A 16,919-nucleotide genomic window follows, 5' to 3' on the forward strand; every position below is an offset into this window, starting at 1 on the left:
GATTCACCAAACGGATTCTCTTTTTACCGATCACGTCTGTCAAATGTCTTTCAAACCTTGAATGACACCAGACAACAAAGAAGGCTGAAAACTTTAAAACATAAAAGTTTATTTGTAATCCAAACATCCACATTATTTACACTTAAATATTCGATATTATTGTTCAATCGAGGGAAAACATTGTTGACACTCGTCTCTACTTTTGTCGATATTGTTGGTCAATCTAGAGAAGATATTGTTGACACTCGTCTCTACTTTTGTCGATATTGTTGGTCAATGTTGAGAAGATATTGTTGACACTCGTCTCTACTTTTGTCGATATTGTTGATCAATGTTGAGAAGACATTGTTGACACTCGTCTCTACTTTTGTCGATATTGTTGGTCAATCTAGGGAAGACATTGTTGACACTCGTCTCTACTTTTGTCGATATTGTTGGTCAATGTTGAGAAGACATTGTTGACACTCGTCTCTACTTTTGTCGATATTGTTGGTCAATCTAGGGAGACATTGTTGACACTCGTCTCTACTTTTGTCGATATTGTTGGTCAATGTTGGGAAGACATTGTTGACACTCGTCTCTACTTTTGTCGATATTGTTGGTCAATCTAGGGAAGACATTGTTGACACTCGTCTCTACTTTTGTCGATATTGTTGGTCAATCTGAGAAGACATTGTTGACACTCGTCTCTACTTTTGTCGATAATGTTGGTCAATAGAGAAGACATTGTTGACACTCGTCTCTACTTTTGTCGATATTGTTGGTCAATCTAGGGAAGACATTGTTGACACTCGTCTCTACTTTTGTCGATATTGTTGGTCAATGTTGAGAAGACATTGTTGACACTCGTCTCTACTTTTGTCGATAATGTTGGTCAATAGAGAAGACATTGTTGGCACTCGTCTCTACTCATGTCGATATTGTTGTTCAATCTAAGGAAGACATTGTTGACACTCGTCTCTACTCCTGTCGATATTGTTGGTCAATCTAGGGAAGACATTGTTGACACTCGTCTCTACTTTTGTCGATATTGTTGGTCAATCTAGGGAAGACATTGTTGACACTCGTCTCTACTTTTGTCGATATTGTTGGTCAATGTTGAGAAGACATTGTTGACACTCGTCTCTACTTTTGTCGATAATGTTGGTCAATAGAGAAGACATTGTTGGCACTCGTCTCTACTCATGTCGATATTGTTGTTCAATCTAAGGAAGACATTGTTGACACTCGTCTCTACTCCTGTCGATATTGTTGGTCAATGTAGAGAAGACATTGTTGACACTCGTCTCTACTCTTGTCGATATTGTTGGTCAATGTTGAGAAGACATTGTTGACACTCGTCTCTACTCCTGTCGATATTGTTGGTCAATCTAGGGAAGACATTGTTGACACTCGTCTCTACTTTTGTCGATATTGTTGGTCAATGTTGAGAAGACATTGTTGACACTCGTCTCTACTTTTGTCGATAATGTTGGTCAATAGAGAAGACATTGTTGGCACTCGTCTCTACTCATGTCGATATTGTTGTTCAATCTAAGGAAGACATTGTTGACACTCGTCTCTACTCCTGTCGATATTGTTGGTCAATCTAGAGAAGACATTGTTGACACTCGTCTCTACTCTTGTCGATATTGTTGGTCAATGTTGAGAAGACATTGTTGACACTCGTCTCTACTCCTGTCGATATTGTTGGTCAATGTAGAGAAGACATTGTTGATACTCGTCTCTACTTTTGTCGATATTGTTGATCAATGTTGAGAAGACATTGTTGACACTCGTCTCTACTTTTGTCGATATTGTTGGTCAATCTAGGGAAGACATTGTTGACACTCGTCTCTACTTTTGTCGATATTATTTGTCAATCTAGGGAGACATTGTTGACACTCGTCTCTACTTTTGTCGATATTGTTGGTCAATCTAGGGAAGACATTGTTGACACTCGTCTCTACTTTTGTCGATATTGTTGGTCAATCTAGGGAAGACATTGTTGACACTCGTCTCTACTTTTGTCGATATTGTTGGTCAATGTTGAGAAGACATTGTTGACACTCGTCTCTACTTTTGTCGATAATGTTGGTCAATAGAGAAGACATTGTTGGCACTCGTCTCTACTTTTGTCGATATTGTTGGTCAATCTAGAGAAGATATTGTTAACACTCGTCTCTACTCTTGTCGATATTGTTGGTCAATCTAGGGAAGACATTGTTGACACTCGTCTCTACTTTTGTCGATATTATTGGTCAATGTTGAGAAGACATTGTTGACACTCGTCTCTACTCTTGTCGATATTGTTGGTCAATCTAAGAAGACATTGTTGACACTCGTCTCTACTCCTGTCGATATTGTTGGTCAATCTAAGGAAGACATTGTTGACACTCGTCTCTACTCCTGTCGATATTGTTGGTCAATCTAGGGAAGACATTGTTGACACTCGTCTCTACTTTTGTCGATATTGTTGGTCAATGTTGAGAAGACATTGTTGACACTCGTCTCTACTTTTGTCGATAATGTTGGTCAATAGAGAAGACATTGTTGGCACTCGTCTCTACTCATGTCGATATTGTTGTTCAATCTAAGGAAGACATTGTTGACACTCGTCTCTACTCCTGTCGATATTGTTGGTCAATGTAGAGAAGACATTGTTGACACTCGTCTCTACTCTTGTCGATATTGTTGGTCAATGTTGAGAAGACATTGTTGATACTCGTCTCTACTTTTGTCGATATTGTTGATCAATGTTGAGAAGACATTGTTGACACTCGTCTCTACTTTTGTCGATAATGTTGGTCAATAGAAGACATTGTTGGCACTCGTCTCTACTCATGTCGATATTGTTGTTCAATCTAAGGAAGACATTGTTGACACTCGTCTCTACTCCTGTCGATATTGTTGTTCAATCTAAGGAAGACATTGTTGACACTCGTCTCTACTCCTGTCGATATTGTTGGTCAATGTAGAGAAGACATTGTTGACACTCGTCTCTACTCTTGTCGATATTGTTGGTCAATGTTGAGAAGACATTGTTGACACTCGTCTCTACTTTTGTCGATATTGTTGGTCAATCTAGGGAAGACATTGTTGACACTCGTCTCTACTTTTGTCGATATTGTTGGTCAATCTAGGGAGACATTGTTGACACTCGTCTCTACTTTTGTCGATATTGTTGGTCAATGTTGGGAAGACATTGTTGACACTCGTCTCTACTTTTGTCGATATTGTTGGTCAATCTAGGGAAGACATTGTTGACACTCGTCTCTACTTTTGTCGATATTGTTGGTCAATCTAGGGAAGACATTGTTGACACTCGTCTCTACTTTTGTCGATATTGTTGGTCAATGTTGAGAAGACATTGTTGACACTCGTCTCTACTTTTGTCGATAATGTTGGTCAATAGAGAAGACATTGTTGGCACTCGTCTCTACTTTTGTCGATATTGTTGGTCAATCTAGAGAAGATATTGTTAACACTCGTCTCTACTCTTGTCGATATTGTTGGTCAATCTAGGGAAGACATTGTTGACACTCGTCTCTATTTTTCTCGATATTATTGGTCAATGTTGAGAAGACATTGTTGACACTCGTCTCTACTCTTGTCGATATTGTTGGTCAATCTAAGGAAGACATTGTTGACACTCGTCTCTACTCCTGTCGATATTGTTGTTCAATCTAAGGAAGACATTGTTGACACTCGTCTCTACTCCTGTCGATATTGTTGGTCAATGTAGAGAAGACATTGTTGACACTCGTCTCTACTCTTGTCGATATTGTTGGTCAATGTTGAGAAGACATTGTTGACACTCGTCTCTACTCCTGTCGATATTGTTGGTCAATGTAGAGAAGACATTGTTGACACTCGTCTCTACTGTTGTCGATATTGTTGGTCAATGTTGAGAAGACATTGTTGACACTCGTCTCTACTCTTGTCGATATTGTTGGTCAATCTAAGGAAGACATTGTTGACACTCGTCTCTACTCCTGTCGATGTTGCTGATGGGATTCCTTAGAATGTTGTTGTTCTGAACAAACGTTTTTCTGACATTTGTTTCTTGTTATTTATATATTAACAAATAAATCATTTTATCTGTGTACAACTATTTTTTTTGTTCTTTCATCTAATAATTGTTACAATTAGATTTAATAATTCAAACCTTGTTTTCCGACAGTTGTATATTGTACAGAACCTCGAGATTGAGGTCGAAGCAACTCCGTTACTTTAACATTTGTGTCATACTTTTATTTTGAGGTCAGAAGTCAGTATATTAGTTTAGGGGCACTTGTTCCTATCTTTACTGTGAGCATGTGTTTTGCATTTGTTTGTTAATGGTCTTTAGTGGTAAAATATGTAATGTTATTTAAAATAGTTTTATATGGATCTTTTATGAATAAACCAATAATACTCTATATAATGGTAAATTGAAAAAGCAAACGGCACTTGTCATAAATAGTTTTCAATGTGTATTTTCATATGTCAGTTGTAGTAACGGGAATCTTTTCTGGGTGACAAACCAACCATGCAATATTTTTCAATGTGTATTTTCATATGTCAGTTGCAATAATATAATATTTTATGGGTGACAAAACAACCGTGCAATATTTTTCAATGTGTATTTTCATATGTCAGTTGCAGTAACGGAAATCTTTGCTGGGTGACAAACCAACCGTGCAATATTTTTCAATGTGTATTTTCATATGTCCGTTGCAGTAACAGAAATCTCAACTGGGTGATAAACCAACTGTGCAATATTTTTCAATGTGTATTTTCATATGTCAGTTGTAGTAACGGAAATCTTTGCTGGGTGATAAACCAACCGTGCAATATTTTTCAATGTGTATTTTCATATGTCAGTTGTAGTAACGGAAATCTTTGCTGGGTGATAAACCAACCGTGCAATATTTTCATAAGAGAGTTGTTGTAACGAAAGTCTTTTTCGGGTGACAAACAAACAGTGCAATATTTTCCACTTTATATTTAACTATGCGAGTTACAGTAGCGATAATGTTTTGTGGGTGACAATCAAACTGTGCAATATATTTCTGACAAGAATGAGTTGCACGGGTTAAACTATTCGAAATGTTTTGTGTTGCGTTTGTGTAAACAAAACTAACTTGGCATTTTATCGCACACAGAATAAAACATTATTACTGAAATAAATGGCAAGTAATACTTCAAACAGAATAAGACAGAACATGTACAGTGATTTAAAGTTGTTTTAACGCATTCCTTTACTGTACTGATTTAGGTTAGAATTCAATTATTTTAATTTCTTTAATACAAACTAATAAATATAATGACCTAGGATGGTTGATTATTCTACTTGGGCATCCTCATCACACGTGGTTTGGGGAATAGAAGTTACAGGGACAATGTTTAAACAAACGTTTTTCAATTTTTTATAATAGTCGTTGCTCATGAAATTGATGATATATATGTAACACGTGGATCGCTGCCTGCTTAGTGAACTCTGGTATTATACAAAAGGCCTCATTAGCACTAAATATTACAGATGAACTATGGTTGACATATTATATAACATATTGTTCTGTACTTTTACTGTTGGGTTCTTAAAATATATACATATACCAATATTTAACATATTAAGGGATTTTTTTTAGCATTATGAATGAAGTAAGATGAAAATAGTGTATCTGGCTCACATTATATTGATTTATGTTGGTATTTACATGGGTTTTGGCGATATATTTTAAAATATCAAAACTGTTCTATGACTAAATTCAGATAATATATTTTCACAACAGGCTCGTTCATAAATTAACTCAGTTTAATCTTAGCTCATATGTTTACAATGTGATGACGACATTCGTTGAATATTTTTATCGAGTTTGTATGTAAAGGAGTGAGTTTTGTGTTTGCGCATGTTCCGTAAGTGTTCGTTTTAAAACTGTATTGAATAACTAGAAATGGAAGAGTATTACAGAAATAAAGTGTTTTCGTTGAATGGTTTCTCAACTGTTGTACTTACAGTTGGAAGTTTCTGTTGTAAAGATATTACATATTCCGTGTACCAAACACGTTCCCTACATGTCATAGTTTAACATAGAAATATTTCAAGAACAGTGAGATCTTTCATGAATTCCTGAAAATTGTCACATTGAAATTATTGTAAGTGCTGTACGACACGTTTCGAATCGTCACATTAAAATTATTGTAAGTGTTGTATGACACGTTACAAATTGTCACATTAAAATTATTGTAAGTGTTGTATGACACGTTTCAAATTGTCACATTAAAATTATTGTAAGTGATGTACGACACGTTTCAAATTGTCACATTGAAATTATTGTAAGTGCTGTACGACACGTTTCGAATCGTCACATTAAAATTATTGTAAGTGTTGTATGACACGTTACAAATTGTCACATTAAAATTATTGTAAGTGTTGTATGACACGTTTCAAATTGTCACATTAAAATTATTGTAAGTGATGTACGACACGTTTCAAATTGTCATATTAAAATTATTGTAAGTGATGTACGACACGTTTCAAATTGTCACATTAAAATTATTGTAAGTGCTGTATGACACGTTTCAAATTATCACATTAAAATTATTGTAATGATGTACGACACGTTTCAAATTGTCACATTAAAATTATTGTAAGTGCTGTATGACACGTTTCAAATTATCACATTAAAATTATTGTAAGTGCTGTATGACACGTTTCAAATTGTCACATTAAAATTATTGTAATGATGTACGACACGTTTCAAATTGTCACATTAAAATTATTGTAAGTGATGTACGACACGTTTCAAATTATCACATTAAAATTATTGTAAGTGCTGTAAGACACGTTTCAAATAAATATTTCAGTAAGTCGAAAATTCGAGGAATCAATTACAACATATCAGAGAAAACTGAACACCAATAATAAACTGATATGGTATTAACACCAAGTGTAAACTAACTGATGTGGTAGAAACACCAAGTGTGAACTAACTGATGCCGTAGGAACACCAAGAATAAACTAACTGATGTGGTATTAACACCAAGTGTGAACTAACTGATGCCGTAGGAACACCAAGAATAAACTAACTGATGTGGTATTAACACCAAGTGTAAACTAACTGATGTGGTAGGAACACCAAGTGTGAACTAACTGATGCCGTAGGAACACCAAGAATAAACTAACTGATGTGGTAGGAACACCAAGTGTGAACTAATTAATATGGTATTAACACCAAGTGTAAACTAACTTATATGGTATTAACACCAAGTATGAACTAACTGATGTGGTAGGAACACCAAGTGTGAACTAACTGATGTGGTATTAACACCAAGTGTAAACTAACTGATATGGTATTAACACCAAGTGTAAACTAACTGATGTGGTAGGAACACCAAGTGTGAACTAATTAATATGGTATTAACACCAAGTGTAAACTAACTGATATGGTATTAACACCAAGTGTAAACTAACTTGAGATGGGAATACATAAACAACTAACTTATATACTCGGGATGTTATGTAAGATCATTCTTCACGTGATTCTTTCTGTCAGTCAGAATCTCTATCTGGGTCACCACTAGTAAATTTTTTTGTCAGCCAGGATCTTTGTCCGGGACTCCACTTCATTGCTTGTTTGGAAGATAGATGGATTTATTGATCCACTTTATAGTGTTGTAACATCCTTTCCTATTGCGGTAATATATGCATCTGTTGTTTCTTGCTCAGTGCTTCAACAGAATCAGTTAAAGTTATCTTTTGTCTTAACCAATACTTGTCGAGTTTCTTTATGATAACTGATCTGCTTTAGAATACTCCTGGTTTAACGAGAAGTCTATGCGTGCATTATTTAACTCTAGTGTTAGGAACTTGTCTTTCAATGTTTTTCTCTTTGTTATAACAATATAGAGAAAAGCACTGTCATACTTCAAACTTTAAACAAGATATCAAACTGGAACGACCAAACACAGTCCTACCGTAGTTGGTTATTCTTGAATTTCGCGCACAGTTACACGAGGGCTAACTGCGCTAGCCGTCCCTATCTTAAGAGTGTAAGACTACAGGGAAGGCAGCTAGTCGTTATAGCCTACCGCCAACTCTTGGGGCTACTCTCTTACCAACGAATAGTGGGAATGACCGTCACATAATAACGCCCCCAAGGCTGAAAGGACAACCATATTTATTGTGATGGGTGTTCGAACCTGCGACCCACCTTGGAACACTTGAGATGAACAAGAGTACAATGACAGTGTTACATCCAGTAGCGTTCTGTTGTATGAAAGTACAATAAGGATAAAAAATAACATTATGTATTTACTTATAATACTACTATAACAATTCTACAGATAAACCAGGTTACCGTTGGCGGAGTTCTCACCTGACCCGGAACGGCCAAGCCTGTTAAGGAGTTCTACTCCTAATCCGAAGGTCGTGGGTTCGAATCCCCGTCGCACCAAACATGCTCGTCCTTTCAGACGTGGGGGCGTTATAATGTCGGTCAATCCCACTATCCGTTGGTAACAGAGTAGCCCAAGAGTTGACGGTGGGTGGTGATGACTAGCTGCCTTCCCTCTAGTCTTACACTGCTAATTAGGGACGGCTAGCGCAGATAGCGCTCATGTAGCTTTGTGCGAAATTCAGAAAAACAAATAAACAAGTTCTCAGCTTCAGCGTGTAGCTTTTGTTTGTTTTTCCTAACGAATCTTATGTTAGATCTTATGTTTTAACTTGTGTTAGAAGATAGCTAACTTTTTATTATTTTTCTATTTCGTCGTTTCGGTAATTCGTTTTTCTGAGATTATCCCACAACTAAATAAGATCTCGATGGGTAATACTATTTACGTGAAAACTAGTACCGCATCAGAAATACTATATGCATAGTTCTAAGAAAGGAAACTGAAAGCACGTACATGGATTTAGTAATATTTAAATCACAAACAGAGAAAGTTTGTTTGAAAGTATATTCACTTTTATTTCAGTATGAAACTCTTAACTCGTTATATATTTATAAGTATTTATATTAAAGTATATATTATTATTATTTTATATAAATTTTTTGTTGTTTTTTTTTTTGGAATTTCGCACAAAGCTACTCGAGGGCTATCTGTGCTAGCCGTCCCTAATTTAGCAGTGTAAGACTAGAGGGAAGGTAGCTAGTCATCACCACCCACCACCAACTCTTGGGTTACTCTTTTACCAACGAAAAGTAGGATTGACCGTCACATTATAACGCCCCAACGGCTGGGAGGGCGAGCATGTTTAGCGCGACGCGGGCGCGAACCCGCGACCCTCGGATTACGAGTCGGGCGCTTTACGCGCTTTGCCATGTCAGGCCATTTTATATAAAATTTAGAACACTTGTGCAGCCATGTTTTCCTCTGCTGTTTTACAGAAAGGTGTAATTCTTTTCACAAAAACTCGTTTTACGTCATCATTTTGGATTAGATATAATCTGTAATAACTTATTTTCCCCCTGTCATGTAGATCAACCATTAGTTTAATTAGAAACGTGATTAAATGAGATTACATACTTAAAGACGCTTCACCATGAGTTCACTTTGTTTTTAAACTTTCGAGTTGTGAAATAATTTGAATATCGCTTGACTCAATTTCTAATGTGTAGAGTCTTCCTCCAGCAGCGCCACGTCAGATTTCTACGGTGTTCAGAAACAACTTTTACTGGAGATACAGAGCAGGTGAGCATCTGAATGCTCTTGTTTAAGTTTGTTGTTTTTCACAGTGGTTAACGTGTCAAAACTAATGTTTTTGGAACATTCACTATGGTTAATTTCTATATTATTCAATAACCTTACAATTAAAGCAGGCTGAAGGTTTTATATACGGGTGTGTTGGTCCCAAGATAAGCAATGACGTAATGTTACGGGGAAGAGACTACGCTCTCTCCAACGTAAATGGTGCTGTTTTTACATTGTATTTAAATATAAGCATATAAAACAATATTAACTCAAAAAATGTTCATGTTTTTTTGTTTTCCTTGTACGTTTCTAGTAGTCTTAAGAAGATTCGTCTGAACAACAGAAGCGACATCTTATAAGTAATATTTGAAATACGAGCTGAATATTTGGATTTTTTTTCGGTCCTAGAATCATCGTCTCAAGACATTAAATGTTTTGCGAGACGAATAAACAGTCCGAGTAAAAAGTCCACAGACATTCATTGGTGGATAAAATAATTATACTAGAAGTGAATAAATTCTTTCAAGTGAGAAAACAGAAATATACAACACGAACAATAGAATTCTTAGAGAGACAAATGTTATCACATTTATTTTTCTTGGTAATTATTCCCGCCATCTCACGCTAGTACAGCGGTAAATCCAGGGACTTACAACATTAAAATCAGGGGTTCGATTCCCCTCCGTGGGTTCGGCAGATAACCCGATGTGGCTTTGCTATAAGAAAACACACGCACACACGCGAATTGTTCTCAACAAAAGGCAAAAAAATACGAGAATGTAGGTGATAATTAATAAAAGAATAGTAATTTTGTTACGTTTTCAAATCCTACAGAAAAAGACATTTTCACTATGAAAAAAAATTCAATCACGTTAGGGTCAGACTAAACATGAGTTAACTGACGTCAGAATCTAACTAAAATCAGTTGAATGACGTTAGGGTGTAACTGAAAATGAGTTAACTGACGCTAGAATTTCACGAAAAATCATTTAAGTGACTTTAGGGTCTGTGTCTGTGTGTGTGTTTTTCTTATAGCAAAGCCACATCAGGCTATCTGCTAAGCCCAGTGAGGGGAATCGGACCCCTCACTTGAGCGTTCTAAATCCATAGACTTACCGCTGTGCTAGCAGGGCGTTAGAGTCTTACTAAAATCATTTAAATGACATTAGGGTCTGTGAATGTTTTCTTATAGTAAACCCAAATTGGGTTGTCTGCTGTGTTCACTGAGGGAATCGAACATCTGATTTTAGCATTATAAATATGAAGACTTTACGCTGTCCCATCAGGGACATTAAAATCTGACTAAAAATCAGTTAACTGACGCTAGAGTTCGACTAAAATTAGTTAAGATAAACTAAGAGCTTGACTCTATTTGCTGTTTTAAAATTTACATTTATTACAATCTAGTGTTGAACACGTGTCTGTTAATATTTAACGTCACTAGTTCTCAATGTGTTTCTTTGGTAGCTTAGCTGTAAGTAGACTAGTTTACAACGCTAAAATTCAGGGTGCGATTCACCGCAGTTGACCTAGCTCACATAAGCCATTGTTTGGTTCTGCGCTAAGATTCAGTAAAAACAAACAAACCTCGAACTGGTAAATTTAAAACAAAGAACCTTCGTCAACATCTGATAGGGAATGCTGTGACATTGTCACCCACTCATAACCCTACCAGTGGTGTTAACCCTAACAGACATTTCACACAACGATCTATCCCATAAACCTCATGGATAAGTTGATTATTGAAAAAATATTGCTAGCACAACTATAAAGTAGTAACTATTTAATACTTAGTTTCAAGAAATCAGTCAGAGATTAGTCAGGATTTGGGATTATTAGCGATTTAACGTATCAGTCAAACAGCTAGCTTAGACAGCAAAACTATGAAGGATATGACAAATTATATTCATCTGATACTTCATAAGCAAGTGTTTTTTGGTGAGTATGAGGTTTTATAACTCTACAAATAGTGTTCCGATCTCCGCAGTGGGCAGACTACAGGTAGCCCATTGTGTAGCCTTGAAGTTAACAACAAACAAATAACAAAAAAGAACACAAAATAATCACATGCATTAAGACAGATGCTGTCGTTTCTCGATTACCCGCAGACGAACTAGTAAGGAGTCCAGATTTTGATACGTTTAGCACACATTACTCGCAGAGCGGAAGCTGTCAGACGACACCATTAGAATAATGACTTTTTAAATCGTGTTACTTGCGTATCATTTAAAGAACATTTATCATTCACGCAGTCTGCTGATAATCGGTTTTATACTGCGCAACTTTTCGTTCCCGTCGAGTTCACGCACATGCGCAGTAGTACGTAAACAACAACAGTAATAACGGAGAAAGGAAAGAAACAAACGTGGGTAAACTTCAGCTTGTGGCTAAACACCTACATTAGTTAGGGTTAATTACATTATTCAGAGAACAGATAACGCCTTCTCTAGATTCTAAAACAAACTCGATTATTTTTGCCGACAAGGTGGCTTGTCACATTTTTAGCAACGAAGTAAATAGTGATTTTGTATTTTTTTTAAATTCTCGAAACCTACAAGTACATTCCATCTGGCATGAGTCCCCCCGTTGGTCAGGGGTAAGCTTACGGTTTAACAACGCTCAAGTTCAGGGTTCGATTCCTCTCGCTAAGCTATAAACCAACAACAGAGCATAACATTTGAATTACTGACAAAATTGAAACCCAAGATAAATATGTTCTGAGTCATATTTGAAAAGATGTGAACACAACCGAAAAAGTCCATCAGTCGTCTGTAATAGTGTCCTGATTTTCAAAGCCTGCTCCCTTTAGAAGCTGAGACAGGAAAGGACGACAAAATCATGACTAATACATCATAACTTCGCCCTACATTTGACAGTCAAGAAAGACGAGCGTGCTATATGTGTCAGTGTTTTTAACATTTGTTTGTCTTCACCAGGAATCCTGGCCGAAGCTGTCTTTCATAACGACACGCAACAAGATTCCAAAGTTGCAACAGCGAAGCGAATGAATTCTTTGAATGGAACGCCAAGCCCATTTCAACCCCACTTAAGAAATAGCCTATTTTGATATTTAATGCGCATGCGCCACTAGAGCGTTTTTATGCGCATGTTTGGATATTGGTGAAAGATGAAACAAAATTTTTTGTTGTTGCTGTTGTTAAGCGCTGCGAAGTCTAACAGTAAATTTGGTGTTATTATACTTGTGAGACCCTTGAACCAAATAAAAACCTTTGTTCTGTGTTTCTTATCCTATATGCGTTCTTAGTATTGCTTCTTGTGCAGTTCCACTGATGATATATCGTTGGTTTGTTGGTTTATTTGTTTGAATTTCGCGCAAAGCTACACGAGGACTATCTGCATTAGTCGTCCCTAATTTAGCAGTGAGACACCAAACATGTTCGCTCTTTCAGTCATGGGGGCATTATTATGTGACGGTCATTACCACTATTCGTTGGTAAAAGAGTAGCTCAAAAGTTGGCAGTGGGTGGTGATGACCAGCTGTCTTACCTCTAGTCTCACACTGTTAAACTGGGGATGGATATCACAGGTAGCCTTCGTATAGCTTTGCGGTAAATTCAAAAACAAAACAAACAATCATAACGTATAGTAACAAGTTAATTCAATTTATGTGATTTTATAGAGTATTGGATTACGTCAATGAAATGAGACTGTATGTTACCTAATGAGGTAAGGTTTGTTTGAGGTTGGTGATAAGATATTATCACCACATCTCCAAGGTGGTTAGGTGTTTTGGTGAGGTTGGTGATAAGATATTAATATCACCACATATCCAAGGTGGTTAGGTATTTTGGTGAGGTTGGTGATAAGATATTAATATCACCACATATCCAAGGTGGTTAGGTGTTTTGGTGAGGTTGGTGATAAGATATTAATATCACCACATATCCAAGGTGGTTAGGTGTTTTTGGTGAGGATGGTGAAAGATATTAATATCACCACATATCCAAGGTGGTTAGGTGTTTTGGTGAGGTTGGTGATAAGATATTAATATCACCACATCTCCAAGGTGGTTAGGTGTTTTGGTGAGGTTGGTGATAAGATATTAATATCACCACATATCCAAGGTGGTTAGGTGTTTTGGTGAGGTTGGTGATAAGATATTAATATCACCACATATCCAAGGTGGTTAGGTGTTTTGGTGAGGTTGATGATAAGATATTAATATCACCACATATCCAAGGTGGTTAGGTGTTTTGGTAAGGTTGGTGATAAGATATTAATATCACCACATCTCCAAGGTGGTTAGGTGTTTTGGTGAGGTTGGTGATAAGATATTAATATCACCACATCTCCAAGGTGGTTAGGTGTTTTGGTGAGGATGGTGATAAGATATTAATATCACCACATCTCCAAGGTGGTTAGGTGTTTTTTGTGAGGATGGTGATAAGATATTAATATCACCACATATCCAAGGTGGTTAGGTGTTTTGGTGAGGTTGGTGATAAGATATTAATATCACCACATCTCCAAGGTGGTTAAGTGTTTTGGTGAGGTTGGTGATAAGATATTAATATCACCACATCTCCAAGGTGGTTAGGTGTTTTGGTGAGGATGGTGATAAGATATTAATATCACCACATCTCCAAGGTGGTTAGATGTTTTGGTGAGGATGGTGATAAGATATTAATATCACCACATTTCCAAGGTGGTTAGGTGTTTTGGTGAGGTTGGTGATAAGATATTAATATCACCACATCTCCAAGGTGGTTAGGTGTTTTGGTGAGGATGGTGAAAAGATATTAATATCACCACATCTCCAAGGTGGTTAGGTGTTTTGGTGAGGATGGTGATAAGATATTAATATCACCACATCTCCAAGGTGGTTAGGTGTTTTGGTGAGGTTGGTGATAAGATATTAATATCACCACATCTCCAAGGTGGTTAGGTGTTTTGGTGAGGTTGGTGATAAGATATTAATATCACCACATCTCCAAGGTGGTTAGGTGTTTTGGTGAGGTTGGTGATAAGATATTAATATCACCACATCTCCAAGGTGGTTAGGTGTTTTGGTGAGGTTGGTGATAAGATATTAATATCACCACATCTCCAAGGTGGTTAGGTGTTTTGGTGAGGATGGTGATAAGATATTAATATCACCACATCTCCAAGGTGGTTAGGTGTTTTGGTGAGGTTGGTGATAAGATATTAATATCACCACATCGGGGAAGGTGGTCCAAGGTGGTTAGGTGTTTTGGTGAGGTTGGTGATAAGATATTAATATCACCACATCTCCAAGGTGGTTAGGTGTTTTGGTGAGGTTGGTGATAAGATATTAATATCACCACATATCCAAGGTGGAGGTGATATTAATATTTGGTGGAGGTGTTTTGGTGAAGATATTAATATCACCACATCTCCAAGGTGGTTAGGTGTTTTGGTGAGGTTGGTGATAAGATATTAATATCACCACATCTCCAAGGTGGTTAGGTGTTTTGGTGAGGTTGGTGATAAGATATTAATATCACCACATATCCAAGGTGGTTAGGTGTTTTGGTGAGGTTGGTGATAAGATATTAATATCACCACATCTCCAAGGTGGTTAGGTGTTTTGGTGAGGTTGGTGATAAGATATTAATATCACCACATCTCCAAGGTGGTTAGGTGTTTTGGTGAGGTTGGTGATAAGATATTAATATCACCACATCTCCAAGGTGGTTAGGTGTTTTGGTGAGGTTGGTGATAAGATATTAATATCACCACATCTCCAAGGTGGTTAGGTGTTTTGGTGAGGTTGGTGATAAGATATTAATATCACCACATCTCCAAGGTGGTTAGGTGTTTTGGTGAGGTTGGTGATAAGATATTAATATCACCACATCTCCAAGGTGGTTAGGTGTTTTGGTGAGGTTGGTGATAAGATATTAATATCACCACATCTCCAAGGTGGTTAGGTGTTTTGGTGAGGTTGGTGATAAGATATTAATATCACCACATCTCCAAGGTGGTTAGGTGTTTTGGTGAGGTTTGGTGATAAGATATTAATATCACCACATTCCAAGGTGTTTTGGTGAGGTTGGTGATAAGATATTAATATCACCACATCTCCAAGGTGGTTAGGTGTTTTGGTGAGGATGGTGATAAGATATTAATATCACCACATCTCCAAGGTGGTTAGGTGTTTTGGTGAGGTTGGTGATAAGATATTAATATCACCACATCTCCAAGGTGGTTAGGTGTTTTGGTGAGGTTGGTGATAAGATATTAATATCACCACATCTCCAAGGTGGTTAGGTGTTTTGGTGAGGTTGGTGATAAGATATTAATATCACCACATCTCCAAGGTGGTTAGGTGTTTTGGTGAGGTTGGTGATAAGATATTAATATCACCACATCTCCAAGGTGGTTAGGTGTTTTGGTGAGGTTGGTGATAAGATATTAATATCACCACATCTCCAAGGTGGTTAGGTGTTAGGTTGGTGTTCACCACCACATCTCAAGGTTGGTGATAAGATATTAATATCACCACATCTCCAAGGTGGTTAGGTGTTTTGGTGAGGTTGGTGATAAGATATTAATATCACCACATCTCCAAGGTGGTTAGGTGTTTTGGTGAGGTTGGTGATAAGATATTAATATCACCACATCTCCAAGGTGGTTAGGTGTTTTGGTGAGGTTGGTGATAAGATATTAATATCACCACATCTCCAAGGTGGTTAGGTGTTTTGGTGAGGTTGGTGATAAGATATTAATATCACCACATCTCCAAGGTGGTTAGGTGTTTTGGTGAGGTTGGTGATAAGATATTAATATCACCACATCTCCAAGGTGGTTAGGTGTTTTGGTGAGGTTGGTGATAAGATATTAATATCACCACATCTCCAAGGTGGTTAGGTGTTTTGGTGAGGTTGGTGATAAGATATTAATATCACCACATCTCCAAGGTGGTTAGGTGTTTTGGTGAGGTTGGTGATAAGATATTAATATCACCACATCTCCAAGGTGGTTAGGTGTTTTGGTGAGGATGGTGATAAGATATTAATATCACCACATCTCCAAGGTGGTTAGGTGTTTTGGTGAGGTTGGTGATAAGATATTAATATCACCACATCTCCAAGGTAGTTAAATGTTTTGGTGAGGTTGGTGATAAGATATTAATATCACCACATCTCCAAGGTGGTTAGGTGTTTTGGTGAGGTTGGTGATAAGATATTAATATCGCCACGCATCCAAGGTGGTTAGGTGTTTTGGTGAGGTTGGTGATAAGATGTAGTTAAATGTTTTGGTGAGGTTGGTGATAA

The 16,919-nt window shown here is 37.0% G+C and overlaps 1 protein-coding gene across 1 annotated transcript in view; it reads right to left on the bottom strand.

The window, feature by feature from the left end:
• Positions 1-16,919, bottom strand: part of LOC143234511 (kinesin heavy chain-like) — a 367,254-nt gene that overhangs the window by 180,374 nt on the left and 169,961 nt on the right. The window lies entirely within an intron of this gene.

Source organism: Tachypleus tridentatus, chromosome 12 (assembly GCF_004210375.1).
Source record: "Tachypleus tridentatus isolate NWPU-2018 chromosome 12, ASM421037v1, whole genome shotgun sequence".
NCBI classification, from domain to species: Eukaryota; Metazoa; Arthropoda; class Merostomata; order Xiphosura; family Limulidae; genus Tachypleus; species Tachypleus tridentatus.